Genomic DNA, 26,117 nt, shown 5'->3' on the forward strand with positions numbered 1-26,117 from the left:
TGGCCACGGCGGTCCTCCGCGCAGACCTCTGGGCATGCCATGCCCCTGCTGGCCTCCCGGGCCTCCACCCATGCAGCCATCGGAAACACCCTTTTCCACCTCTTTCCTCCCCATCACTCCTTCTGCTTGGCAAACTCTGCCTTCAAGACTCATGGGTCTTGAAGGTCAAGGGTCACATACTCTTGAAAGCATTTCATGATTTTCCAGTCCCCAAGATGAGTGAGGGGTTCATGTCTGTGCTCCCATGATATCCAGTAACAACCTCCACCACAGTGCCAACCACACTGGACTAAGAGCCCCTCATCTGCTATTCCCATTACAAACTTTGCTCTCCAGGCACCTGGATGTCCGCCACGGTGCCAGCCAGGGGTGGGGCTGGCGTGGGGCGCACCACATGGGGAGCCCACGGTGCCAAACTCGCCCAGGACGTGTGCAGGTGCTTCTACGACGCCCTTCGGTAGTAAAGCAGATACCAGGCTTGGGGCTAAGAAAACAGTCATGTAAACAGTAAAATGGTGTCTGCATCACATCACAATGGGAAGTAAAGTACGTAACCTGATATTTTCTTCAATTACCAGCATCTTAACACGTTTGCTGATTTCCTGACATGGATGTTTTCAAGAAGTCCCAGCAGAAGGACTTGGAATCAGTTCTGTGCCCTGGCAGTTACACCACTGGGAGCACTGCCCTTTTTGGGGGATTCCAATCTCCCCCCAGGAAAATGTTAATCTGAGGTGGTATCAGAGGCAGAGGAAGGTCTCTCAACAAAAAGACTAGAGAAGATGGCCTATTTTAGGAAAACAATGACTCACAGAAATCACATCCTGCTCTTAAGTTAATAAGCCTCCTTCTGGAGTTGAACCTGGCTTCTTATCGTGATGGGCCTATTTTGCAGCTCCACCATCAAAGAACAAATCAGAATGTCATTCGACAATCTGCTTTCTAATTAAAAGTTGAGCCATTTTTTAAAAAATCACATTTAACTAAACAATTCCACATGGCAGTAAAGCACTGTGCTCTGCCGCCTTGACTGACGGGACCATTTGCAATTATCTAAAGGAGAAGGCAGGGGAAGGAAATTGTTACATGCAGCTAGACTGAGCTGCTCAAACCCCTGTTAGTGTCTTCCAGCTCACTCACAGAGGAAGACAGTGCAGCATTCACGTAAACTAATTAAATTTCCTGCATTTAAATAAGCCCTAACAGAAATAAAACTTCCAAGACTGATTGGAAGGTCTCGGGAGCAAGATACCAACTTGTTCAAGGAAGCAGCCTAGCTGGGAGTGGGAGAAACAGCAGAGTCAGACCCTATCTCCCCAGAGCAGGTCACGGCTCCCCCCAGCCCCACCGCTGAGAGGAGCACTGGGATTGGGTGAGAGATGGAGCCCCCAGGTTGTGTGACGGCAGCAGAGGCTTCCAAGGGGAATGACCGAGATGATGCAGGGGAGGGAACAGGACACCATCCACACTGGGGATGCGGACCCACCCAGGACACCTAACTGCTCTGAGCCTGTTTCCTGAAATGGGAAGTTACCATTTGCCCCTGCCTGCTTCCTGGGACTGGTGGGAGAAGAAACTCTGGTGCTGTGTGTAGAAGCACCCTCTGAAAGGGGAAAAACTCCTTAAATACAAGAGGCAAATGCTGGTTACTGTCAGGTAGCGAAGGCTGGGACGAGTCCTCTTGAGAAGAGTACGGTGCCCAACACAACTGGTAAAATTAGTAAGGAACTTATTCAGGATATTCAGCAGATGTAGTAAAAACAGGTGAGAAAAGGAATCTGTCAACTCATTCATTTAAAGCAAAAAGCAGGGAGGTGGCTTCAGATGCAACTGTCTGTCGACTGAGGTAGCCTATAAGATCGTATGGATGGATAGCTGGATGGAGGAGGCAGTGTGCCATCCAGCAGACAGGAGGGGCCACGGCCACAGGCATGACCAAGCCCCACCTCGTGCAGCCCCATTCAACATCAGCCCCGGGGAGGTGCAGACAGGCTGGGGAGCCGTGCTCTCACCATCACTGGTTTCCCCACCTGCCTGTCACCTCCCTCCCCCTCCAGTTTCTGGAGTACCACTTTTAACATGGGCCCAAATTGCCCATGAAAAAGAAAAATCAGATACAAAAGCTTTGCTATTAGCTTCATTTCACCAACAGCCAAAACACAAAGGACCACGAGAGAAGATTAGCAATGTCCGATGAATGCTCAAAGAACAGAACTGATACGAGAACGCTTTACAGTCCCGGCCCTCCGCGAGGGGAGCGGTGGAGGTACACAGCGAATCCACACAGGGGCTGGCCGCCTAGAGCAGGTCAAGTCCTTGTTCCTTCAGTAAATGTGTGTGAAGCATCTACTACGTTCCCGGCACAACTCAGATACGTCCTCGAGGAGGTGACAGAGGAAAACATGCGAACAGGCAACTCGAATCAAGTGTGGAAATGCTACAATGGGGTGGGGGGGTCACAGAGAAGGAGCCCCTACCTTCGACACAGCTGGGGGAGAACAGTCAGAGGGGCACGAAAGATAATGTAAGCCCACCAGGATACACATCACTAAGAAGGAGATGGCGCTGTGGGGGCTTCAAAAGCAGGAGAAGCCACTGCCAGCTGGGAGAGAAGGGAAAAGTCTTCATTTTCAAGGAGGCAGCATTTGATAGAGGCCTTGAGGGAGCACTAGGACTTTGGCCAGGCAGAGGGGGATGGAATATTACACACAGAACTGGGTGTGCTGGAGGAAAGACAGGGATGGTAATGCCTCCAAACATGGGTTTCCTCTTAAGATAATTTCAGCAGACACAAGTTCACTTCTGTTTACCTTTTCTTCAACTTCAAGAGCTGCTGTTTCAATAGCTTCAGCAAACTGATTTCCAGGAAAGGTGACTTGGGTTATTCCTGTTGAGAAACCAGAAGAAGAGGTGTGACAGGTTTGGCGGGGCTGCCCTTCCACAGACCTCTTAGTTGTGACATCCACCCCAAGTCCATGCTGACAGGGCAGCCACGTGGCTCCCCTCCCGCAACTGGCTGGTTTAGGGATGGACACTGGTCACCGTCAGACATACTGCCCCACTCCCCTACTCCCTTCTTTCCTCATTTGAGAATAAAGACATGCAAAGTTAGGCAGGCAACGGTGAGCCCTGATCCAGAGAAACTGACACACGGACACACACCTGAGAGCACAGGACCATGCAGCCTCTAAGTCCGAGGGCCCTTCCCACTCCAGCTCCCAGCAGCTGATCGAGCTCTGCTCCCCCCATTCCCAAGATTCCCGCACCAGACCCTCTGTAACTCAAGCTGGTGTGAGAGCATTTCTGTTTCTTGCAACCAAAAATCACTTATTTAAAAATAAGATACCCAGGGTTGGGTCTAGAAAGACAAACACAAGTAGAGGGTAAAGAAATAAAGGCTTCTGAAACAAAGCCTCAAGAAAAATAAAAGACGAGAGAAAGTGACCTGGGCCTCTGAACTACGGTCCCACAACTGCTGTCCTCTGCGAGGACAGGGAGAGAGAGATGTGTGAAACCCAGAGAGCAGACCCAACAAATAATTCAGAACCTCCCGGCGGTATTAAAGATTAAGACCGAGACCCAGATACTGGGGAAAGGGGGCTCTTAACGCGGGTATGATCCGAAATAAAACAAAACAAATCAGAATTTCAATGAAAATACAACAGTGGGAGACTCATTAAGTGCTACAGCAAGGGAGGAATGACCGAATAATCACACAACGTGTATCATTACCAAAATTAGAAGTGTAGCAACTCAAAGGTAAGTCTTGATTTACTGGGCTGCCTTTTTTTTTTTTTTTTTTTTTTGGTCTTAAACGATAGACATTTCATTTACTTTTGGTTTGGTGGGTCAGCAGTTAGTGCTGGGCTCAGCCAGAGTCTTTCTTCTCGTCTCGCCTGGTTTATGCCTGTGGCTTCAGCCATCTGGTGGCGCACCTGCACTGGATGGTAGACCAGATGACTTAGTTCACACGCCAGTGGCTGGTATCAGTTGTCTGTGCTGTCTGATCTGTTTTAGCAAATGTGAAATTTTTTTCCCCTAAGATCTTAAAAGATTACCCACTATCCCCTTGACCTATTTTCCTGTTGGTTCTTAAGGTGATCATGAACTCACCCATTATAGGGCTTCAAGACTCTAGCTAGCCCTTCTAGTCCCCGCTAGGAAGGGGCACGACTGCGGTGAGGTTCAGAGAGCGGGCTGTGTGAAAGGGAGCGCTGGGGGCAGGGCTGGAGAGGAGCCAGCTCTTCAGGGGGCCTGAAGGCCAGGTCAAGTGGGATGGGCTGTATTCAAGCAGCGTAAAGGTCAAAAGGACTGTAGTCTCATCCTATATCCCCTAAGAGATAATTACCACTCGGAGAAAGTCGAATGTTAAAATCGGGCTGCAGAGGGAAAATATGACCCAAACCAGACTAAAGCAGTCAGGTGGAAATTAAGCCGACAGCAAGCCATGACCTTTACCCTTGACAGGCTGCTTTGCCTGCTGCTGTTGGCTCATTAGCTTCACAAGTGTCCCCTGGCTTCTGGCCTTCTGGGCAGCTCAGGGGTCCAGGGGCTCATTGGAGCATCAGCTTTCACTCTGCGGGGCACGAAAGAGCGACAGGGACGCCCGCTGACCTGCAGGACAGGCTGAAGGGCAGCTCTCCTGTCCGCTCACCCCAGACCCAGCCCCCAGGAGGCCGGCGCCACGTCCTGCCAACCCATTCCAAGCAGCAGACACCTGCGCTCTACTCTCAGCCCAACCACTTCCCCTCTGGGCCTCTGTTTCCTTTCACAAAACCAAGGAGGGAGACTGGACCAGTACCTCTCAGAGGGGGGTCTGCAAACCAGTACCATCCACCACCTCTTTGCTGCTGGTTCACAACAAGAAAAGCACAAAAATTAAGAGCAGCTTGCAAGCTTTTTACAGCATTTGACATTGCTACACAGCCAAGCACACAATCAGTGGAACTGTCTTGTTGAGCAGAGCACAGACTGGTACACAATTTTCCTGCAGATGCCATAATAAATTACCCCAAACTGAGTGGCGTCAAACAACAGAAATTTATTCTCTCACAGCTCTGGGGGCAGAAGCCTGAGATCATGGTGTCAGTGGGGCCATACTCCCTCCGGAGACGCTAGGGGGAAATCTGCTCCTTGCCTTTTCCAGCTGCTGGTGGCTGCTGGCATTCCTTGGCTTGTGGCCACATCACTCCTCTCCTTCACTGCCTTCTGTGTGTGTATTAAACCTCCCTCTTCCTCTCAGTTATAAGGTGGCATTTAGGGGCCACCTCAATAATCTACAATGACCTCATCTCAAAATCCTTTTCTTAATTACATTTATAAAGTCCTTTTTTCCAAATAAGGTCACATTATTTGGACACATCTCTGGGGCTACCATAAAGCTGGTCCGGACGCTGCTGAAAGCACGTGTGACCAGTTGTACATCGTGTGCACTGTACATTCATATCAGTTCACTACTGGAGGGAAGACTCACCACCCTGCCTTTCACTCAGCTGGGGCTCCTGCTCTTCCTCTACAGCCCAGGAGCCCGGGCTGGCCAAGGCCAGACTGCAACGTGCACCCCCAGGAAAGAAACGGAAGCTGACAGGTGGCAGGGGTGTGAGGAGCAGGTGCAGTCTGTCCCCTCAGCGTTTCCACAGGCAAGTCTCCCACCTTACCCAGCAGGTAGCGCAGGAGCTGCTCCCTCCCTCCCCCATCCTCCTGTCCCTCACACGGCTTCAGTTGTAAAGTGATTAAACTGATCTGCTTTCTGTTCAGGTGGGCTTCCCTCATTCCATCAAATGCGCAGAGTTTTCACTGTCCAGTTTGTGAACGAAAACAAAATTGTTGTATTAAAATCCTTGTGCACCTAGCACTGCCCTGCTGCTAACGTATCCTCTCCCCCAACAGCCCACCCTGTAACCTCGAAAACACTCAGGAAGTTTCCAGACTTCATAACAGGATGGAGAAGGTGCTTGGAAACTTGACAAAGCAAGGATTTCATTTCTCCTTAGAGGTTTTCTTGCCTTGCAAGAACACTCTTTGTTAAAGGAACCAGTATGTTGAGTCCCTTTGCTACATTACATTTCAGCCTTAAAGGGCAGACCGTGTCAAAATACTCGAGAATGTTGAAAATGAGAACGCTCGATGCAGGTATGGCCACAGCAAAATGGGCACTCTCATTATTCAACTACTGGAGGGGGTAGAACAGGCCCAGTCTTTCTGGAAGGCAGTGTGGCAAACTCATATCAAATGGCTGAAAACTGGACACACCCTCTCAGACTGCCGTTCCATTCTCAGAACTCTGCCCTAGGGGATGAATCTGAAATGGGGACAAAACTTCCTGCTCAAAGGTAGCCGTGCAGTGTCATACACGAGGCAGAAAAATTGGAGATAAACTTAATAGCCCACAAATGGAAATGATTAGACAAATTATGGTGGATTCATCAATAAAGTTTCATGTAGCCATTAAAATGATACTTTGCAAAGATTTTTCTAATAAAAATAACAACTACAATATCCTTACATGGACCAGGCACTGTCCTACACTTTAAGGCGCCTGACAGATACCAGCCCTCTTCATCCTGAGGTACTGACTGTTACTATCCCCACTTTACAGATCAGAAGACAGAGGCACTGAGAATTAGGACACTTGCTCAAGGTCACCTTGATAGTAAGAGTCGGCACTGGGATTTGAGCCCACCCAGTCTGGTTCCAAAGGGTTCAATCCTACGGTAGTGTGAGTGACGGCCACAAAGACATCTGGTCCTAAGCCTGGAACCTGCACGTGTTACCTTAAATAGAAAAGGCATCTCTGCAGAGGTGTTTGAAGGATGTGTTTAAGGATCTTAAGATGAAGAGATACCCTCGATTACCAGGTGGGCCCCAGATGCCATCACAAATGCTCACAAGGGAGGCTTCTCTCTCATTCTCTCTCTCACACACACATGCTCGTGTACACACACACACACTCACACACACAAGGCATGTGAAAACAGGGGCAGATATTGGAGACATGGGACCACACGCCAAGGAATGGCAGCAGCCACCAGACCCCCCCCCCCCAGAGCCTCCAGAGGGAGCTCTGTCCTGCCGATGCTGTGCTTCTTGAGACTTCTGCCTCCAGGAACAAGTTGCTGTGGTTTCAAGCCACTCAGTTTGTAGAAATCTGCACCCACATGAAACTGATGCAAGTTCCCATGCTGTCCTGCTCTCCATGCAAGCGGAAATATTCACATGTTAAATGGGAAAAGTAGAAATCAAAATTCATACACAATGCTCTTAATTATGCATGTAAAAATGTATGCAAGTACAACAAAATGTTTTGTAGTGATTATCTTTGAATACTAGAATTATTTTCGGTAATTTTCAGCATTATGCCTTTTGATATTTTTCCAAATTTCTACAATTAATGTGAATTTCTTTTACAATGAAACAGAAAAAAAAATTTTTTTTAAATAGCAACTCATGATACTTTGGCAACTCTAACTCAATCACAAAAATTAGAGATCAAGAAAACTCCCTGAGAATGTTCTTAATTCAGTCTCAGAGCTACACGTGGAAACTCAGCTGCCCAGATGCATTCCATCCATTAAGTGACCCCACTCAACCCTCGGCCCCTCTAAGCCTATTAGTTTTCAGACTCTGGCAGGAACATGATGGCTGGAGAAGGTTCAGGCTTTGAAACAAGAGGATAATCAGAGCTGGTGAATGCTGTCCTGTCTGTCTCTCTGTCCGCAGTGGTGGGGGATGGAGCAGTAGGAGGGTTTTTTTCACACATTCCCAGAGCTCATCCAGCCCAAAGTGGTGCAGGCCACGTGCCAAGAGCCAAAAGCACTGGTTAGTAAACATGGAAATGTTTGACTTCACAGAATGAAATATCACATTGAACGCTGGCTTAATCTTCTTACCGAAGTCCTGACTTCAAGCCCATTCTGTCACAAAACCTGCCTGCCTTCTTCTGTCCAGGCAGTCAGAAGAACACAGGCCCATTTTACTGTATCAACATCACATCCTTTGATTAAACATTTTCATAGGAAGAGCGTGTTAACATTTTCCCCCAACATATGGGCGGTAATGGATCAAAACAGAAAGGAGGGTGTGCTTTGTGTTTTGTTTTGTGCGGCAGTGAAGAACAAGCAGCCGGTTCCCTCCCGCACAGGCCGGGTCAGAGGCGCAGAGCATGGAAAGCATGTATACATTTCATTCAGCCCACCCTGTACGGCGCAGCAAGTTTGGGCACTGGGGTGATGGGACTATGGTGTGGGGTTTATTCTTTAGTCTTTAAGCACATTCATTCACTCTTTGTTCAGCCAATCAACACACACAAGCACCTACTATGTGCCAGGCACTGAGAGGAGGCTGGCTCATGTTTTAAAAGATCTCATCTCCAAAACGCTGCACTCTCAGCGGATACGGCTCAGCCAACGGCCCGCATCCTTGCTGAGCTTCCCCCTCAGTCTTCTGGAACACAGGGATGCTAGCAGTGACAAAGTGTTGAGAGGACTATCTAAACAGACTCTGCAGAGCTTTGAGAAATGGAAAAAACAAAAAGCAAATGGTTCAGCGCTGTGTACAGTCAGCCCTCCGTATCTGCAGGTTAAGTACCTGCGAATTCAACCAACCACGGGTGGGAAATACTTGAAAAAAACTCACAGACACAGAAAACAAATACGGTTACCAGGGGGGAAGGGGTGGGAGAGGATAAACTGGGAGTTCGAGATTTGCAGATACTAACTACTATATATACAACAGATAAACAATAAGTTCTTACTGTACAGCACAGGGAACTATATTCAATATCTTGTAGTAACTTACGGTGAAGAATATGAAAACGAATATATGTATGTTCAGATATGATTGAAGCATTATGCTATACACCAGAAACTGACACATTGTAAACTGACTACACTTGAATAAAATATATATACATACATACAAAGAAAAAGAAAAAAGAAAAAAATTTCCAGAAAGTTCCAAAAAACAAAACTGAAATTTGCCACACACTAGCAACTATTTACATAGTATTTACATGGAATTTATAACACCTTACACAGCATTTACATTGTATTAAGTACTATAAGTAATGCAGAGATTATTTAAAGCATACGGGAGGATGTGCATAGGTTATATGCAACTACTACACTGTTTTATATAAGGAACTTGAGCATCTGCAGGTGTATGGGAGTCCTGGACCCAATCCCCCATGGATACAGAGGGGTGACGGAACCTTCCAACACAGCACTGACATGACACTTGTAATTCAGGGTTGATGATCGAGCTGATGATACTTGAATCTCCCACTTAACCATCTAATCCTCACAAATAGTGTATTAATATTTTCTCAAAGTCTGGGGATTTTTTGCTTGTCATTGTATGCCTAAATCTACCAGGGTCTAACCTTAAAAGGTATTCACTAAATATCTGAGGTATAAATTAATGCATGAATAAACATAGGTAATGAATTTTCTAATCTGTAAAAATGGAAAAGCCAGGCTACGCAGTTATTTCCTGAAGAAAATTCCAAGGATCCTAATCCTATGAGACATGCCAAACAAAGAAGGTTCACGTGTTATTCAACTGGATAAATACTACATTCTGCAGCCTCCCATCCCCCTCAAAAATTCACAATGCACATTACACAACAAAGAACACAGGAAAGCCTTCAATTAAATACCTATCTGAACAATCCCAGATCTACTTAGCCGTGGATGACCTTTCATGCTTAACACTTACTGATATCAGAGAGCCAATGTTCTAAGGAAACCCTGGAAAAATACCAACCCAAATTCTTCATTTGTTCACAAAACATTTATGAAGCCCTTAAAGACAGCCAACATGAAACAAGTTACCACTTAATAGGCATGGCCCTTGGTGCTACTGCCACCAAGATAAACAGGAAAGCTGGCTCCCAGTCTACGGTCTATCGGAGGAGACCCACGAACCACTGTTAACTTAGGTGACAGACACACACAAACACACACGCATGTATACACGTGTATGTTTGCACACTCACACACAAGAAGGGAGACGTGGTGAAGAAAAGTGTTCCGAGCAGATGGGAAGCACGAGAGTCCAGTGTGTGTGAGCAGGAGAATGAAGACAGTTTGGTCTAATCCAGTGGTTTTCAAAGTATGGTCCGAGACCCTCTAGAAAGGTGCTGTGAGGTCCAAACCACCGTCAGTGTGTGATGTCTGCACTGACGGTGCCCCTGCAAGAACCAAGGCAGCGGCAGCTGACTGTGCCAGCCACCACCGTGGCCTCCACCACCACATTTCCACAGTTTAAAAAAAAATCAATTTCACCTAAGAATGTCCTAACAAAGCAGTAAAAATTATTAATTTTAATAAAGGTTAACCTTGAATACACATCTTTTTGATACCGTGCATGACAAACCGGGAAGCGCTCATCAAGCAGGTCTGCTACGAGAGAAGTGTGGTGGCCGTCGGGAGGAAACACCACTCGTGCGACTGACCTGCAAGCTGGATTGGCCACTCTCTTCCACCCAACACCATTTGAACTTGAAAGAATGACAGAAAAACTGTATAGTTACTGAGACTTGAGTATTTTTAGAATGAATAAAGTGAGCTTGTTATTTCAAGGAAAACTGACAGTATTTGCTGCTAAAGAAAAATTTGAGCTTTCAAGCAAAACTTAAAATTTGGAAAAGCTTGCATTGGCCACTGTGAGCTTTAGGGCATCCTGATACTTAAAGGCTTTTCAGATGAGAGCAGTAGTGACATTAACAAATGTGATATTTTCCAAATGGCTCATGCATGACGTTACAGAAGGCATAAAAGATCCTTTCAAAGTGCAAGACAGACCAATAGATTTTAACATAACAATATGAAAGGTTCACTGATACATGGTCTCAGGTTCCATGCTGCAACAAACCCTTGAGAAACCACCTCTTGTCAAATTCTAATGTAGTTTCAAAGACTATCCACAATTAACTGAAAAGATTATTAAAACACTCCTCCCTTTTCTAACTACATGTCCACGTAAGGCTGAATCTTCTACACATAGTTCAACCAACACAGCATATTGCAACAGAATGAAAGCAGAAGCATTTATGAGAATCCAGCTGTCCTCCATTAAGGCAGACATAAACGATATCTGGAAAAAAGTAAAACCATGTCACCCTTCTTATTAAATGTTTTTGCTTTGGAAATAGGTTTCTTTTGGTTATTTGTGTTATGTAATGGGTTTATTAATGCTATTTAAACTAATTTAACTAATAGTTTCAAATCTTTTCTATTTGTATTTCTAATACTGTAACAATTGCTGGATATAATCCACATAATCGACAGTTCTTTGGGGACCTCACGAGTCTTTAAGAAGTCTTAAAGGGGTCTTGAAATGAAAAGTTTGAGAACAACTGGTCATGAACAGAGGGGAGTCGTGGCAGGGGAGAAGGTGACGAGGCGGCAGGAGGGGGCCAGCAGTGGTCCCCCACACTGTGATGTGTGTTCAGAACTGATCTTACAAGAGTCGATGCAGGGGTGTTGAGCACCAAAATGATGCAGACAGATTTGTTCAGAAAGACCAAGGACACTATGAAGTTGCGCTCTGCTCCATGAACATGTGATTCTAAAAACAAGTCAATCTGATGGGAGGTTAAACTTTAGGACACTGAGGGTCCATTATTACAATCTAAAAAATGAAATACAAATTTCTACAAAAGAGCAGGAACAGAAAAGTATTAAAATTTAATGATGGAAGGGAAAGAAGCAGGGTCTTGCAAAATAGACTCGCAACCAAAAAGAATTCTGCAAAAGGAGGGAAGTCACCAGTAACAGAGCACAGGGCTTTAAAGATCTAAAGATACCAAAATCAAGACACATTTCAGACAAGTCTTAAAAAATAAAAAATAAAGCAAAGAGCAATAAACTGCAGCAGTAAAGAGGGAAAATGAATGCAGCACAGAGAAGGCAAACAGAAGCCTTTAGAAATAAAAAGTAGGGAGGAGAGGAAATCCACTCCTGTTTCCAGAGCCTGTACTCCATCCACTCATCACCTCGGGGAGGGGAGCGGAGGGAGCAGGAAGCACCTGCAGAGTGAAGACGACCCCAGGGGAGTCCACCACACAGACAACCAGACCTCCTGGGCAAGAATCTCACCCAGGAAAAGACGGATTACACCAGTCAAGAGCACAGAACACAGAGAACAGACAAAAGACAACTATTAAAACTTGTTTCCAAAGAGCTTACAGTCATTATTCTCTAAGTCAAAACAAAACCAAAAAATCTATAGGATAGTTGTAACTAAAATAAGAAGTGCCCTATAAAGAACTCAACTGGAAGAACGTGGCAGGTTTCTCAGACTCACTGGGCCTCAGTTTCCTCTCCTGCGAGAAGGGAGTCCACCACCGCCTGCACAGAGCTGGCGGGAGGAGAGGGACCCAGCGCATGCAGCTGGCAGGAGGCAGATGCTCAGTAAACAAAAGCTGGAATTACTATCACTGCAGTTAGGATTTCAGGGCCAACGTGGAGTATGGAGTTGTCACCGCACTACTTTAGGCCAGAAAGCTCCCAAGGTCAAATACCAATGTTTGAAAAATCACCAATATGCGAATTGCAAGGAGGAATTTGAATGGCTTTGGCCCAGGGCTGCACTCACTCACCAGATGAGAGAACTGCCCCTGACCTCGTGGGCCTCTTCAATCACAAAGGGCACGCCAAGCACAAGGAGGCCCAAGTAAGAAGGGAGAAAACACCAAACCACCACCTTCCTGAGCAGCCAAGACCGCTGCGCCATGTAACTTCTGTGCACAGTTTCTCTCCCCGACTGTCATGATCAGCCTCAGGATGTGGGTGGATACGCTGTCATCACCCCCACTCTCTGTCCCATGGCTGAACCGCAAAGAAGTGGTGTAGCCAGGGCCTCCATCTCTCGCTGTGGGGCCCAGGAGTCTCTCACCAGGCCACACCGCCCACCCCCTCAGGGATCAGAGGGCCCACCCTACAGATGTGCGCCCACAGCTCTTCATCTAAGCCCAACAGGAGATCCCGCCTGTCCTCACCACCCACAGCTAATGCAACACCCAAGCAAGCATTCCTTGATTGACACACCAGACACGGTCCTCGGGGCGGGGGCTGCAAGCCAGGCTCTGTGCCCCGCCCCCAGACAGACATCCAGTGGACAAGGAACTATTTCTTGGTGGGTGTAGGAAGTGGTGGGAACTTGCTTTCCAGGGTACTGCGGGGACAGGTCACAGAGGGCCTGAGTCTGAGAGGTCTGGGAGCACAGGCAGAGGCCCCAGGGGGTCTCGGAAACTGAGAGATGGGAAGATGCCAGCAGGGCTAGGCTGCACAGGCCTTGTGAGCACACAGATCACACACCCTCCTAAAAGCGGGGGGGCCCTTCTACAGAGGACCAGCAGCAGCCAATCCACATCCTAAGTATTGTGGCTGCAGCTCAGAGCCCTGGAGCGGGTAAGAGTGATGGTACGTACAGTCAAACAGAAACCTTCCAACTTTTATTTTTAGCGCAACTTGCAGAATGAGGAAGACTTTACTTTGCAACCCAGTACATGTCCACATGCGAGCGTGCACACGTGCACACACACACGCAAACACATGCTGTCCTGAGAGGCAAGCTACCAGCCTGACATTCTCTGTGACCCGGGCCAGTTTCTCAACTTCCCTGAGCCTCAGCTCCCCTGGGCGGCAGGGATGATGATGACGATGCTGGGACATCAGCTGCTGTGGGGGGAGGTCAGTCAATGTTTGCAGAGCCCTTCACAACGTTAACCTTTCTCTGTTCATTACACACAAATGCAACTTTCACCAAATAAAACTCAACCTTACTATGTGCGCTCCACCATCATGCTCTCCATTCCACTTCTTTTTTCTTTTTAGTGTTTAAATGCTGGCAAAGACTCCCTAAATGAATTTCAGAACCCAGTCACCTGGGTCATGACCTCCAGTTGGAGACGATGGCTTGGACTTGGGTGATGGCAACAGAGGAGAAAGAACAGACAGGACTCAGTGAAGGATGAGTTACGGGCGGGGGGGGGGGGTGTCAGGTGACTCTCGGGCCTCTGGGTTGGGGATGGTGCTATTTCTGAGATGGGGAACCTGGTGGGGAGGGAGGAGCAGGTGTACATCTGTGGGAGGAGAGGGTGCAATCAGACTCTTCTGTCTAGACTTCCTGCCTGGAGGAGGATTTGGGTGAGGTGACAAAGGAACTTGCACATAAACACTTTTCACCAAGCAGGGAACCATGTAGAGAGATCTCACATCAGAACTGTAGCTACCGATAAAGAATGCGTTTTTCCAGACTGTGCTGAGGCAGTGGGCAGCCTTTGCGGACCCAGCCCAGCAGTGAGTGACGGATGGCAGACCAGGGGACTTGGAGCTCCCGCCAAATGTCTTTCCTTATCTGACCAACAGAAAGCACTAATCACATTTAATTAGAACCCATCTGCCCATCTGTTTCCTCTACTAAGTGAGCTGCTTCAGGGCAGGGACCACCCTGGCTCATCCATTTCCCTAGCGCCCTGCCCTGCCTGCCACCTCCAGAAGGTGCTCGGTCAATGATTCAACATGATAAAACTCCCCAAAAGGCCACTTACAGTTCAGGAAACTAAAGTAAGGCAGAGCAATTGGGATTGGGGGGCTGCAGAATCCACCAGGAGAATTCTGGTCATTCAGGGGTTGTGGGTCAACAAAAGACCAACTGTTCACAGAGAAAATGAATCTGCAAAAACATTAAAACCCTGGAATGAGTGATGGGTGTGGACCTTCATCATAATGATCAGAAACACTCAGCAGGTCTGGGATAGAATCAAGAAGACAAAGGAAAAAATGAAACAGGAAAAATGAGGCATAACGGGTGCACATCATTTGGCCTCTCCGAAAGATCATCCTGGATGTTCACTTCTTTACATCACTTCCCTCACTATATTCTTCCATCAGCTCGAGGCCTTCTCTGGGATGCCTCGTCACTTCCAGCCCTCTGCCATCCTCCAAAGCCCAGCTCCTCGCAGGTCACCTGTTTTTCCTATATGTACATGACCCGTTCCCCCAACAGACAGGACGGTGTCACACACCTTCTTATGCATCCACCCCGGCCCCTTACACAGATAAGCCACCCAACAGTAGGTGATTCACTGATTTTTTTGTACTGATTAATGGATTTTGGCATTAAGTACCAAATTCATATTCATATTTTCTAGTCTCACCCCCTTTCATTGCAACTGTTACTAAAGCTGTCATTTTTAATAGCAACAGTGGTATTTATTAAGTACCTACCACATATGATGCACAACTAAGGAACTTAAATATAGCTTCTTCATCTTCATCCTCAATCTGCAGGGTTGGGATTATTATTTCCATTTTACAGATGGTAAGATTGAGGCCCAAAGACAACATAGTTTACTAAGTGGCAACACTGATAGTCAAACCCAAGGCTACTTAGCTCCAAAGCCAAATAAATGTGCAATCACTCTAAAATTTTAGCAATATTCTCCCTGGCTCAGAGGCAGGAGAGCAGCCCATCTGATATGGAGTCCACACTCAGTACTCATCAAGACGTAAGTAGGGCCCAACTCAGAGAAAGCTTTTTTAAGGCTTGAGAAGGCCATAACTTATCAAGACCCAGTCATTCATTTCCTGTAAATACATAAGTCAAGTCAAGCTTACTCTAACTCTGTGACTTGAAAAAAATGGAACATGCTAACACAGCATCATTTGTTTCTGAAATAATGTTTAATTTAATCTAAGAAACCGACAATGTGCAGAATCAATTCATTAGTGTCGGGTAATTAATAAAATAATCATGAACTTGTAACAGCCCCCATCCCCTATGTTACAGTGCCCCCAACGCTCTCACGTACGTTATTTCATTTGATCGTCTCAGTAGCTGTGAGGCGATTATTGTTACCCTACTGCGCACAGGAGGGAAAAAAACACGACTAAGAGAAGTTCAGGGAGTGGCTGAAGGTCACAATGCCTGTTACTCAAGACCTTGTCATAAGGACAAAAGAACACCTCCCAGCAGCGAGCGCAGGAACAAGAGAGACCTCACGGTAACGAAGGGCCACCGGGGACTCCCAGGGGACCACACCCCTCTCCCGGCTTCTCTGACTGCAGCTTCCTCCCACCCGCGGGCAGGCCAGCCTTCTCCTCCAGACAGGAACCCAAGGCCACCAGAGTTCCAGACCCCACTTTCCAGCTTCACCACCTCCGAGGAAAAGGTTCTTGGGCTTCAAGTTCAAAACTTCAGGGAGATGCGCTTGAAACGGTGTCAGCCCCGCCTCCCTCCTCCCCAGCCCTATACTGGGTGGTGGGCTGGTGGCAACGGACGGCAGCGCCCCAAAGACATCTCTCCATCAAATCCTCTCTCCTCTTCACAGGCTGAACCCCCTCCCCTGAATTTCTGTCATCTAGCTGAGAGGTCCAAAAGTGGTAAAGCTGGCTTTATGCTTTTCTTTTGCAGTTTCCACATAGCAGGCTGCCTTGTGTCCCCTTTGATACAGAATATCTCTGCACTGGCGGCTTGTAGAAACAGAGGCAGGGAAAAGCCCCGCTTTAACATCTTATCGCATGCCTGCAATATTGCCTCTGAGATACCTAGAGCCTCATAATAAATCCTTCCCTTTTACTATTGGGGGGAAAAAATGAGTCAGGGAGAGAGCCCTGACTGGCCCAGTCAGGTCACGCATCCACCTACACACACAGTCAGGAACCACACATGGCAGGTCCCAAGCATGAGAAGGACTTCCCCAGAGAAGTGTTGGGGGAACTAGTTCCAAATGAAGGAAGAAGGCTTATTGAAGGCAGATTAAACAATAAAAATAGGTAGAAACCCTGCGCACACAACCCCTAAGCCACTACTCCTCAGACCCCAAGTCCAGCGACCTTGCTCGTTCCACACCACGGCTGACACTACGTGGGCGCTAGGCTGTGCGGCAACCACAGTAAAGGACGGCCAGGCCATGACATGGTGCTAACTGCGCTGCAAAGATGCTCAGTGCAAACAGAATCAGAGAAGGGAGAGAGCTCGAGTTATATCCTAACATGAGAGATCTCCACGCCACAGTTTTGTGCTGGGAAGAAACAGAAACTGTACTTCTCCACCCATGACAGTCAGACTCGCCTCCCTGCCTCCCCTCTGCCCCCTTACGGCTGAGGGAAGGGAGCTTCTTCTCCGGTCCACGTCTTCCGAGTCCTCTACTCTGCTGGCAGGTTCATCCCGGCCTAGGCGATGGTAAAGTTCCTTCTTTTGAGGAAGAAGGCAGGAATCAGAAACCCAAAACCGAGGCGACAAAGAGGAACCCAGGAGCCCGATTCCGTGCACAGACTGAAGCGCTAACACAGGAGGCAGGCACACCCGCTGTGCGCACAGCGCTCGCCCGAGAGCAAGGGAGGAAGCAGGCAGGAGGCGCGGGCCCCCACAGTCCTCTCGGGGGCTTCTTCCTCTTTAATGTAACCCAGCACTTCTGTCGCCCTCACCACCTGCCAGCCACTGTTCTCAGTGCTCCACACACATTCTCTGCTGTCGCAGCTCTGCCGGCTGCACGTGGTTATGGTGACATCTGAAAGGAATCTAAGGAACGGGAGTTTGGGATCCTTTCCTAAGATCACCCCCATTTCTCTAGTTCCAGCAGTTGGTTTCTCTCCCCGAGCCCAGGGCGTGCTCTCCTTCTGTGGACCAGAGATACAGGTTAATGTTCATGAAGCACTCACAGTGTGCCAGGCTCTTTCCTCCATTATCTCACCTGATGCTCACAGCAAGCCCTCTTTACAGAAGAGGGAACAGGCTGAGAGGGAAGGGGACAGCTCTCTGGACTAGTCCCTGCCAGTGACTGGCTGTGCCGAGTGGCGAGGCCAGATCCCAGCCCCGGGAAGGGGGCTGCACAGTCCTCGCTGCACCCTCATTATAGAGCCTCGCTGGAGGCCATCTCTTGTGCGCTGCCCCTGGAAAAGCCACCCCTGGCAAGAGCACGTATGGGCTGCCCCTTCAAGAAACTTTACTGGGGAGGGTACAGCTCAGCGGTACAGTGCATACTTAGCATGCACAAGGTCCTGGGTTCAATCCCCAGTGCTTCCATTTAAAAAAAAAAATAATAATAATAAATAAACCTAATTACCCCCAAAAACATAGTCAATTAAAAAAAAAGAAACTTTTTAATTGAGGTAAAATTCATATAACATAAATTAACCACTGTGAGGTGTTCAATTCAGTGGCCTTTAGGCCCTTCACAATGTTGTACAACCACCGCCTCTCTCTAGTTCCAAAACATTTATCACCCCAAAAGAATACTTGTACCATTAAGCGGTCAGTCCCCATGCCCACCCCCCCCCCCAGCCCCTGGCCACTACCTAGCTCCCTTCTGTCTCTATGGACTTACCTACTCCGGATAGTTCATATAAATAGGATCCTACAACACGTGGCCTTTTGTGGCTTCCTTCATCCATGGCAAAAAGTTTTCAAAGTTTATCCGTGTTGTGGTACATATCTGTACTCCATTCCTTTTTTTTTATGGCTGAGTAACATTCCATTGTGTGGATATACCACATTTTGCTTATCTGTCCTCCTGCTACGGACATTTGTATAAAGATTTGAATCTCTGTTTCCAATTCTTTCACACATATACTTGGGGTGGAATTGCGGGGTCCTGCAATAATGTTTAAACATTACCATGCACTTAACTTTTTGTTTAACTTTTTGAGGAACTCTTTAAAATATTTTGAAAATAGGAAATACTACAAAGAAAAGCCAAAAGGAAACTGAAAGCAAAATGCAAAATCTCAGTGAGATCAAAGAAATTTAAAAAAATCTTTTTCTAGTCCCACATTTCCTTTCAATTAGTTCAAATATGGGCAGAAGGAATCCAAACAGTACACTTCTTTCTAAAAGGCCAAGAACACTGGGAAGAGAAAGTTAAGATGTGCAATCCTACCAAATAATTAACAAAGGTTGCTGTGTCTCCACAATATTTTTAACAACAAAATCACATTTAAGACAAGGATCCACTCAAAGCCACAAGGCTGGCTCTGAGAGTTTTAAACCAAAGAAAGGAGTTGAGAGGACCCAGCACAGGCCCTAAACTGGGAAGGCTTTCTGTTACCAAGGACGACTGGATTCTCTGCTCTGGCTCTCATTTTTAGTAAAACCACTTTTCTCCTTGGAAAGACAAAAACAAAAAACAAAACAAACAAACAAAAACCCTAGCACTCTTTAAAAAATAACCTTGCCACATCATTTGTCATCATAGAAATGCAAATTAAAATGAGATTCTACTACACACCTATTAAAATGGCCAAAATCCGGAACACTGATAATAGCACCAAAGGCTAGTGAGGATGTGGAGCAACAGGAACTCTCATCCATTGCTGACGGGAATGCAAAATAGTCTTGCATTGCATTGGAAGACAGAAGACGGTTTCTTATGGAACTAAGCATACTCTTGCCATCAATCCAGCAATCACACTCCTCGGCGCTCATCCAAAAGATGTGAAAAGTTATGTCCATGCAATATGTGCACTTGGATGTTTATAGCAGCTTTATTCGTAACTGCCAGAACTTGGTATCAACCAAGATATCCCTCAGTAGGTGAATGGATAAACCGTGGGACATCCAGACAATGGCATATTTATTCAGCTCTAAAAAAGCAATGAGCCATCAAGCCATGAAAAGACATGGAGGAGCCTTAAACGTGTATTACTAACTGACAGAAGTCAATCTGAGAAGGCTACATGCTGTATGATTCCAACTCTACAACACTGTGGAAAAGGCAAAACTATGGCAAAAGATCAGTGGTTGCCAGGGGTAAATGGGGCAAGAAGGATGAGCAGGCAGAGCACAGACGACTTTTAGGGCAGTGCAACCACTCTGCATGATACCATAACGATGGATACGTGTCATTACATATTTGTCCAAACCCACGGAACCTTCAGCATCAAGAGCAGACCCTAAGGTAAACCACAGACTCTGGGTAATTATGGTGTGACAAGGCAGGTTCGTCAGCTGTAACAACCGTATGACTCTGCCGGGGGTGCTGATGGGTAACGGTGGAGGTCGTGCACGTGGGCAGGGGGAACAGGGCAAATCTCTGTACCTTCTGCTCAATACGGCTGTGAGCCTAAAACTGCTCTGAAAAAATAAAGTCTTAATTAAAAAAAATTATGTTCCATCCTTAAAATAATACTTCTAATCCGCTCTAAACCATGAGCACAACTATAAGAAAGACTTGCTAGAAACTCAGTCCGGGACCAAGAAGAGTGAAGGGCGCGTGAGAAGCAGCGCAGGGCGCTCACGTACCCTCTCTCTGCACCTGGTCTTTTAGTAGCTTTTATGAGGCTGATAATCACCCATGATTTGAACTGGGAGGACAGTGGCAAGGTGGGAATGCGGAGGGACTTCACCAAAAGAGGACCCGTTGACACCTTTAAATTAAGTCAAGAAGGAAATAACTCCCTGAAGGGCACAGTAGGCTAGCTACAAATGACAAAACTGACTCCTCTGATACAGGCAAGACACCGACATGGCAGGGGCGGCTGGCAAATCAGCAAACAGGCAGGCGTGCTGGCAGCATCCACCGGGCAGGTGTTCAATTAGGCAGGAAGTGGGCTGATGACAACTCAATTAATTCTCTGTGCACGTCTGTCCCAGAGAACACACAGATACACCTGAAACACCTGCGGCAAGCCAGAGACTAACTCCACAGCCTGACTTTTGGCAAAAGCAGGATCTAGCAAAGACAAACGTGCAAAAAGATAAAATTACACCCAGATTAGCTCTAGTAAGCCCTTTAAAGTTCAATCTAAAACCAAGGCCAGGAAAGAAACAAAGAGGGAAGGTAGCTTATTATGGATCAGAAAAGTTATTCCTTTCTTGTGAGCAGCTCTCCCTGGTCAGCCCCGGATACAGGCAGCCCTGGTGCTTGGATTGGGAACATGATAAAGACAAACACAGAATGATTTAAAAACCATTGGCAAAGTAATGGAATCACACTTATTTGCAACATCCCTTCTGTGTGAGACTCTGCCAAGCCGTGCCTTAACTCCAGCCCACCAGGTATACCTATGGTCTGAATACACTGGAAAGAATACAGAAAAGCATGAGGAATCATTTGGCAGAAGCTAGGGGAAGGGAAATACACTGAGAATACAAAATCAAAGAAAGAAAAACAAAGGTTATCAGTTCCAACACCTGGCAGAGCGCTACAGGTCTGAACAGTGAGTGGGATCTCACTCTCCTGGCCGCCAGCATCACATCGCTTGGGCTGGAGAAGAAACAACACTCGGCATACAAAGCATTCGAGCTAGAAGGAGTATGGAGCATCCGCACCACTCCCTTCTTTTAGAGAAAATAATACTGAGGTTCAGAGAAGTTCAGCCACATACCCAGGACCAGACGTTAACAATGGCAAAGCCAAGTCTACAATCCTGGTCTCCTGGAAGGTATTCCACTAACAATACTGATGAGGAGGAGGAGGAGGACGAGGACAGCACCCACGTATTCAAGAGTTTATGAGCAGACATTACCATGAGGGCTTTACATATATTATCCCATGCAATCCTCAATCCACTATTACTACCCATTTCACAGATGGGGTATGGAGAGGTTAAGCTACTTGCCCAAAGTCACACAGCTTATTAGAAGCACAGGCAGATTTCTGACAACATGGATAAACCGGGAAGGCATTACACTAAGTGAAATAAGCCTAACACAGAAAAACAAACGTTGTATGATCTCACTTACATGTGGAATCTAAAAAAAGTCAAACTCAGAACAGAATGATGGCTGCTGGGGGAGGAAGATGGGAAAATGAGGGTCAAAGAGTACAGATTTTCAGTTATAAGATGAATATGTTCTAGGATGTAATGTACAACATGGTGACTATAGTTAATAATACTCTATGTCTGAAATGTGCTACCAGAGTAGATCTTAAGTGTTCTCATCACACATACAAAAAAGTGGTGACTGTGGGGTGATGGATGCGTTAAAAAACTTGACTGTGATCATCATTTCATAATGCAGATGTATATCAAATCATCCTGTATTCCTTAAATACATACAATTTTTATTTGTTAATTATGCCTCAATAAAGCTGGGAAAAAATAAATAAGAGTTTAAAAAAAAAAAAAAAAAAAGGACCACAGGCAGTAAGGGATCCTAGGTTTCCTAGCTAAAATCTGTGTTCTTAGCCCTTATACTTGTCTGCTTCCAAACAAGGAAGAAAGCCACATTTTCAACTAAAGTTTACACCAGGAACTTTCTATCACTGGGTAATTTTTAGTGTCTACCACCTTTCCCGCCAAGAGAAAAAACCAATCAGCACTATGGGATATAAAGAACAAAAATATTTTAACTTTGGGGAGAAAGAAGGCTCCAGACTCTCCAGCCTAGACAACGGAATCGATCAGACTCAGACCTGAAAAATTAGGGCCAAAACCCAAACCAAGTCCTTCTGGGATTCTGTCTGGTGTCTTACACCTTCCACAAGTCACATACTTACTTTCACGTGGTTCGTTCTCACTGGACAGTGGGCCCAGCTGGTGATTTCAGAAATCAGTATTTACCAGATCTCGGCGCTTCCACGAAAAACATCACAAAATCACCGGTTTAATCATATACGTGGCTATGTTCAGTTTCAGGAAACAGTTACTTTACTGTGGTTAAAAAAATAACATTAAATTGAAACATGCTTTTTGATTAAATAAAAAGTACTTGACTCTTCTAAAAAATGCCATTATGTTCTCAGAGTCCACAAGACGATAGTCTCATCTCATTGTACGTGGAAGACGTTCTGTTCTCTCTAAACTATGGAACCAGAACACCTCCCTGCACAGACACCTGCTCCACTGCAACATGCACTTCCTTTCCCTGCACAACCAAACCACGGGTTTGGGCCTCTAGTTCCGTTTGAGATCTACAACCAGAGAACCAGAGCTCTAAATGGGGCCACCCGCAGCAGACCCCGCATGAGTCACTTAATCTCTCTTAATATTAATCACAAAAACAAGAGCAGCAGATAATGCTTCCTGACCCCTTATCAGATGCCAAGCACTGGGCTAGTGGCACTTTGTTCAAGTTATCTCCTCCAATCCTCCCCACACCCCTGCGGTAGGTGCCCTTATCACGCCCACATTAAAAATGAAGAAAATGAAGCTTAGTAGGGCTGAGAAAGTCACCAGGAGCCACATACCTGGACGCTGCACGCACAGAATGCAAATCCAGATTCCTCAGGCTTCAGAGCCAGGCTCTTACCTACCACACGTGTGATGGCTCTCTGCTTTCCTCACACACAAAGCACAGGAAGGACCACCACCCTCTCTCCCCCTCAGGACAGTGCACGACGTGTGTTGACATCTCCCAGTCCGAAGGGAAAACTCTTAACCAGCTCTCCCAGACAGACAGAGTGACAACTACGTACTCAGCCCTGGGTTAAGGATGAAAGGAACATACAAAGGAAGAGAAAACAGATCCCCGCCCGCAAGGACTTTACCATCTACCCTGTACTGACCTAAACTAGTCCCGTCTCTCTAGGGCATTTCTGGCCATGAAATGTATTTCCAGTCAGAAGTGTGTTTCCATCGTGATCCGGGATACATGCACACATACTAATGTGCTGACACTTTTCAATTGTCTCCCTTTTTTTAAAATTGAAGTATAGTTCATGTACAATATTATATTAGTTTCAGGTGTACAACATAATGATTCAATATTTTTATAGATTATACTCCATTTGAAGTTATTATAAAATACTGGCTATATTCCATGTGTTACACAATATATCCTTGTCACTTATTTATTTCATACATAATAGTTTGTATCTCTTAATCCCCTACCCCATGTCCCTTTCCTTTTTTTTTTTTTTCAATGTGTCAACCCACTAAATTGATACCATGACTATGGGTGCTGGAGGACAACTTGAAAAGCCCTGTTCTAGAATGCACCTCTTTAGCTAATTAAATCTAATTTTTTTTAAAGGCAAAAAATATGAGGAAGTCCTTCCTTACATCTAATTTAAGTTTTCTGGGCTGTCAGGCTAATTAATTGCGTATGGGCAAATGCGTCCTCGGGGCAGAGGCAGCAGCGTATCAGATTAGTTAAGGGCCTGGGATTAGCAGACCTGCAGTCAAACGCGGACTGACTTGCCTGCTGCCTTAAGCTGGCTGACTTCTCCAGATCCTGGCCTATAAAATAGGAGATAACACTACTCACCCCTCGGGCTTGTTATGAAACGCCTGCCCGGTACCCGGTTCTGCGTTCCTCAACAGAGGCGCCGTGGGCCTAGGGTGGGGAGGGAGACAAGCCTGGTCTGTGGGCGGGGCCTGCTCTACAGGGGACCCTCGGCCTCCCTGGCCCCACACAGCTCCCGGTGGTTGAGAGCCCCCTGGTGGTTGAGAGCCAACTCTGCAAAATAAATGGCACAGTTGACATAGCAATCACCCCACAGCCTGCTCCACCACGGCAAGTGACCCCAACTCCTTCAGCTCTTTTATGTAGGTATCACTTGCATTCCACATGCAAGTATGACATGTGAGATGTCTGCTCTATAGCAGGGCTCAGGCCAAGTCCCTGCCCCTGGAGAGCATGCGGTCAAGCTGGGCAGGTGGATAGGTAAACAGGTAACTGTAACCCACTGTGCCAGAGGGTGTAACAAAGTCCAGGAGCCCAAGGAGAGGGCAGCTCATGCTGGAAAGTCCACCCCTTAGCCCTACATGCAATTCTTTTAGTAGGAAAAACCACAGCTCACAAATTTCTAATTTGTTAAGAACTGGTAACTACCTCCACCAAGCCAAGACTCAAGCCCGGAAGAAAAGCATCCTTGTCTGCACCCACAGCAATATTAGGACAGCCACAACGCTGGGTCTACCTCCCTGATGAGACTGTAAGTTCCTTGAGACTGAGAGTAAGACGAATTGCTCAAGATTACATGGCAAATGTACTCAAAACTGGAATCCCCAAAGATTGAAAATCGCTGGTCACTTTTCCGATTTCTCTGGAACTTGCCCTATACTTGTCTAGAACCAAACTTACAAGCAGGGGAGAAGAGGGTGAAAGGCCTCCCATTAGGTGGTCAAAAATATAAGACTGAATCTGCTAGGTGCTTAAGTAGGCCTCCTGAGAGGTGAGGCCAGAAACCTCAAATTTAGACTTTCAAAGTCATCTTAAGATAATTATACAGTCATTGTACGTGTGTGCATTAAAAGTATCAATGTATCTAATGTGTACATTTAAAATACCTGTTTCTCAGTATGACAGTTTCTTAAAAATCTGAAAATAGAGTTACCATATGATCCAGCAATCCCACTCCTGGGTACATATTGGGAAAAGATGAAAACTCTAATTCGAAAAGATATATACACTCCAATGTTCATAGCAGCACTATATACTATAGTCAAGACATGGAAGCAACCTAAATGTCCATCAACAGATGAATGGATAAAACAGATGTGGTATGTGTGTATACATATATATATATATATATATACATACATACATACATATACATACATATATACACAATGGAATACTACTCAGCCATAAAAAAGAGTGAAATAATGCCATTTGCAGCAACATGGATGGACCTAGAGATCATGATACTAAACGAAGTTAAGTTAGAGAAAGACAAATATCATATATCACTTACATGTGGACTCTAAAAAAAAATGATACAAATGAACTTATTTACAAAACATAAATAGACTCACAGACATAGAAAACAAACTTACAGTTAACTGAAGGGGAAACAAACACAGTTAACTGAACTGGAGGGATAAATTAGGAGGCTGGGATTAACATATACACAGTACTATATATGAAGTAGATAAACAAGGTGCTACTGTATAACACAGGGAACTATATTCAATATCTTGCAATAACCTATAATGGAAAAGAATCTGAAAAAGAATAGGTATATAAATGTATGTACAACTGAATCATTTTGATGTACACCTGAAACTAACACAACATTGTAAATCAACTATATTTCAATTAAAAAAAAAAAACCTGTTACTAAAATTCTGTTTTGGTATTTTTTTTTGTTTTTTAAAATACTGAGCCTGGGCACTTGAGAGGGCCATGTGGTTAACAAGGACACCCCTTAGCACTGGTCCTAGCAAGTGAAACAAACGTCAGCCACCCTATCCTAAAACCAGAAAGAAAAAGAAAATCTCAGG

At 46.0% G+C, this 26,117-nt stretch overlaps 1 protein-coding gene across 15 annotated transcripts in view; it reads right to left on the reverse strand.

Moving 5' to 3' along the window:
• SMCO4 (single-pass membrane protein with coiled-coil domains 4) overlaps positions 1–26,117 on the reverse strand; it is a 54,124-nt gene that overhangs the window by 11,545 nt on the left and 16,462 nt on the right. For 11 of the 15 annotated variants that reach the window (XM_074372860.1, XM_074372859.1, XM_074372851.1 and 8 more), the window contains one exon: positions 2,811–2,887. The exons of 3 other annotated variants lie outside the window; for them this stretch is intronic. The gene's annotated coding sequence lies outside the window, so the exon portion shown is untranslated. Of the gene's footprint in view, positions 1–2,810; positions 2,888–17,106; positions 17,341–26,117 lie in introns of those variants that run through there. One more of the 15 variants, XM_074372858.1, reaches the window with a different exon arrangement.

Source organism: Camelus bactrianus, chromosome 10, assembly GCF_048773025.1.
Source record: "Camelus bactrianus isolate YW-2024 breed Bactrian camel chromosome 10, ASM4877302v1, whole genome shotgun sequence".
Lineage (NCBI taxonomy): Eukaryota > Metazoa > Chordata > Mammalia > Artiodactyla > Camelidae > Camelus > Camelus bactrianus.